Raw genomic sequence first — 5,109 nt, 5'->3', positions numbered from 1 at the left:
TTAAATTCTTTAAAATTTTAGATAACGAATGTTAAAATTAAGTAAAAAAATTAAACTCTTTCGTTTGAAAATAATAACTAAAAAAACTTATTATTTAATTTTGTTTAAAACTCTGGTCTTCTTAGCCGACGGGAACTTTTATCCCTTACGACTATTTTATAAAAATAGTTTAATGCTATAAATTTTTTGTGTCATAATCTATAATACCAAGATCGACGTAATTTTAAAAGATTTATATTTCCGTAATAATATTACAGATAAAAATACTAGTAATTGATTAATTGTGATTGAATTATTCTTCACTATAATCACAGCTTAATGACTTAAGGGCGTCGGCCTTTCTAATTAAATTCAAATGAAACAAATTCATTGAAATTCTCTAACAAATCATTGTATTCAATATAAGTAGTCTATCAAACGAAATATCTAAACAAAATGCTAAAATAAATCTAATTAGCAAAATAAGTCTAATTAACAATATAATTAACTTAGGAAGAAAGAAAAAAAAATCAATTAAACAACTTTAGTATTTCCATCAAATCAAAGTAAAGGATAGTCTTTTTTATCAGTTCTGCCCTTATGGTATACTAGTGGCTATTTTAATTTCTTGTATAAATCTCAGAATCTTAAAGTATAATCAATTCACAACACACAACAAAAGTTATGTAAGTTTAATTTAAATTTTAATACAGCTCACCTCCCATTGTATTTATATATATATATATATATATATATATATATACAAAGAGTATATGGTGCATGTACGATTCAATTAGCTATTGTTAATTAATTTTTCCACATGTGTCTTGATCGTTAATTTTTAACTTCTTGTCCAGACCAACTCATCTACTCTCCCCAGAAACTAAACCGAAAGGGGAAGAGGAAGAAAACATTGTTTATATTAATTATTAATCATTAGTCATCATCTATATATATATATATATCTTAGGTAGAATGACTTTGGAATATATTCATCATTCCATTTGATAATTAACTAAGCTTCAGAGCCTAATTAATCTTAGGTATATTGAGTGTGCATGCCTAGAGAAAATAATTTTCTTCTATGTGGAGGGCGGGTCCGATCCAATATTCCTACAAATCTGAATGCTTTCCAAACTAAACTAAAGCAATTAATTAGCTAAATGTATGTAATTAATTAAGTACGTATCACATCATTAAATCCAATTGTTTTTTGTTTGAGTTTTCAAAATAGTAAAAATATATTTTTTATAAATTATATAATAAAAAATATTTAAAAAAAGAAATTTGTGTACCAAATTTTTCTATATCCTCGATTTTTATATATCTTAATAGATATAATAGATTAAGTAAACCAAAAGAAAAAAGTGCATATCTTTTGCTTTATGCCTTCGTGAACTTCTCAAAAGTCACATTATACAAATTATATAAGCTAAAGACACTGTATCAAAAATATCAATCTCTTAAACAATACATATATAACTCAATTATATTAGCCATATCATGCATTTAAGAATATTTTATTCTGTCACCATTTATATATATATATATATGATTACACCGAATACGAATATGCATCTATCATGTACCTCAAATCTCATAGATATTAATTATAATGTTAGGTACAAAATCATATTGCTGCGTGTATATATATAAATGAGACTCGAGCAGTTGCTACTTAATTTCAACCAAGAAACCGCAAAACCAAAATATTGATTTGCTTAATTGCTCTAAGCTATTATTTAGTGTGTGACACAAAAATTTCCATGGCACATCATCATCAACAAGATCTTGTTCAAATAGGGTTAGAAGGGTTTGATATCATAGACACATACTATCCCCCAAATAGGGTTAGAAGGTCCTCCCCTAACGGTGGATTCATGGCTACCTCGACAAGGCAGAGGCCGCCGGCGGCGCGTTGGCTGGTTCAGGCCACTCATGAACACCATCACAACAAGGAAGAGCGAGTGATTAATAGCAAAGATGCAGCTTCTAAATATGGTGGAATTATGGTTGTGAATTATCCCAATAATAAGACTAAATCAAAGAGCTTTTGGGGTAAGATCTTCAACCTTTGAAGATAATAAGTGCAAAAGAAGAGCTATTTATTTTGATAATATAAGTTTAGAATAATCTATGAGCTTTTGTGTTTAGAGTTAAAATACCTAATTATTGAGGTCTATATATTAAGATATATATGTATCTAATTAGAATCTACTTAACATCAAAATATATAGGTGATGGAGTGATATCAATAATATAAAGTGTTTATACTGCTAAAATGTATACTTATGTATCTCTCTGCTCATGTGTAACAGTTATCTATACTATATACTGTGTTTTGTGGCTAAATTACGTGCATATGTACTTTAATATTTCCCCGCTTCTGTTTGTGGCTTTATTCACTTGGTAAGTGTGCCCAATATATAAATGGCTCTCCTAACAGAATGCTGAATCAGCAATAACTGAAACAGAAATTAGAGTCTAACTAACTAACGGAATGGTTAATTAACTAGCTAATATAGTGCTCTAATATGGATCAATATTTTATTTGTGTAAGGTTTAGTATATAATTGTATAAAAAATATTTGGTAACAAAAAAAAATCAACCAAAAATAGCAATAACTTGCCTTATTTAGCATTTATTAATTATTATAATAATTAATTAATATTAAATAAAGCAAATTCTGACTATTTTTTTGTTAAATAATTTAAAATTATTTTATTTAATATTTATTAATTATTATTAAAATAATTATATAATTTTAGATATAATAAATATATAATTATAAATATTATATTATATAAAATAACTTTAAATATTGTGTTTTTACTTTTTAGTATTATAGCAATAAAAGTTAGTGTGCGCTATATAAATTCTAGCTATTGGTAAAGCAACGATCAAAAGCTTTTCATTTAAATCAAAATACCATTAATTAAAATACTTATTGGACAGACCTTTATAACTAAACTCATGAACATAAAACTACACAATTTTACGTGTGTACGTGTTATCTTGGGCGATTAGAATCAAATAGATCAATTATACATTTAAGTAATATTGTCATTTAAATTTAACTAAATAGATTCAATACTAACAAAAATTATTATCATTAAAAAAGTAATTACACAGGTACATATCATTCTTCCAATCAAGTCATTTATCTTAATAAGGCTTTACATTATCGTCGTTGTCGTTGTCTTCTTTTTCTTCACATTCCTCCTCCTCTTTCGCGTGTTTTTTTTTTCATTGTCATTCTTTTGTTGCTGCTGTTATTGCAATATAAAGTGAGGAGAAAGAGTTTTGAATTGAGCAGGACAACGAATCTAAATACAGCTTAATTCACTCAGAAATGAATCGACATCACATAATTGATTACGACACAATTAACTCAGAAATGAACTAAAATTACATAACAATAATGAACCGAAATTACATAATAATTGCGACATAATTAACTCAGAAAGAAAGAAAGTGGGGAACAATGGTAAAGAATATGCAAAACTCATAAATTGTGTTAAATTTGAGTAAATCAAGAAAAATTTTAAGAAAATAAAATAAGAAGAAGAAAATGAAGAAGAAAAAGATGAAAAAGAAAAAGAAGAAATAGTAGAAGATGAGGAGAAAGATGAGGAAGAGTTTTGAATTGTGTAGGACAATGAGTCCAAATACACCTTAATTCACTTAAAATGAACCGAAATTATATAATAATTGTGACAAAATTAATTCAGAAATGAACCAAAATTACATAATGGATTGCGACACAATTAACTCAGAAATGAACCGAAATTTACCATAATGATTGCGACACATAAACCCAATTCGAAAACAAGCACACAAACAAGACTGAATCATAAATAAAAACACATCCAAAATCAATTTTGGATCAGACAACGTCATTAATATGTTTCTTCTTCTTTTTTGTTTGATATTTTCTTCTCTTTTTCTTGGTTTTTTCCTCTCAAGAGAGTAAATCAATAAAAATTTTGAAAAAATGGAATAAGAAGGTGAAGATGAAGAAGAAAAAGATGAAAAAGAAGAAGAAGAAGAAGTAGAAGATGAGGAGAAAGAGAAGAAAGAGTTTTGAATTGTGAAGAACGAGTCCAAATACACATTAATTTACTCAGAAATTAACTGAAATTATATAATGATTACGACATAATTAACTTAGAAATGAATTGAAATTACATAATGGATTATGATACAATTAACTTAGAAATGAATCGAAATTACATAACAATTGCGACATAATTAACTCAGTTCGAAAACAATCACACAAACAAGACTAAATCATGAACAAAAACACATCAAAAATCAATTTTGGATCAGACAACATCATCAACATGGCAAAAATTTAACAATAACAATAACAACACCGACAATAACGATAACGGTGGTATGTATAAGAAGAAGAAAATGATAACGATAACGATGATGATCATGATGATGGAAGAGGAGAAGAAGAAAAAGGAAGAAGAATGAGAAATTCAAATGAGAAAAGGAGGATGAGTTGGTGGTGTTGTTGGTGATGACGACGAAGAAGAAAGCGAGGAAAAGAAGCGCGTGACTCTAAATTACTTGAATGTGAAGAATAATTCAGAATCAAGAAGCGCTGCGAGGGGAGAAGAAAGCAAGGAAAAGAAGCGCGTGACTCTAAATTACTTGAATGTTGAAATTGCTTAGATATAGAGAATAATTCATGATCAAAACCATATCTAATAATTTTTTACTCTCCTTAATATCTTGATTCTTGACCGGTATACTTTTTAATTTTAGGTGATAAATACATGCATGTTTACACATTATTAATTATTATTATTATTATTATTATTATTATTATTCTAACGAAAATTATAGGAAACTAACATTTTTAGTTAAAAAAACGAATCATTAATATTAACTCAAATACAAAGTGGCCACGGATGTAATATAATAGAATTATGGAATAGTAGATCGCAAAATAATGGTCATCAAATATTTTATGACTTGGGCGACGTACATACTGAGGCCCAAAGGCTAAAGCCCAAGGAAATATTTAGGTTTTTCATATCAAACTTTAAAACATTTCCACAATCCTAGTCCGAAAAAAATTTTTTTCCACAATCCACAAAAATAATAACCAAATCAAA

Source organism: Arachis ipaensis, chromosome B04 (assembly GCF_000816755.2).
Source record: "Arachis ipaensis cultivar K30076 chromosome B04, Araip1.1, whole genome shotgun sequence".
Taxonomy (NCBI): domain Eukaryota; kingdom Viridiplantae; phylum Streptophyta; class Magnoliopsida; order Fabales; family Fabaceae; genus Arachis; species Arachis ipaensis.
This window is presented reverse-complemented; position numbering follows the sequence as displayed.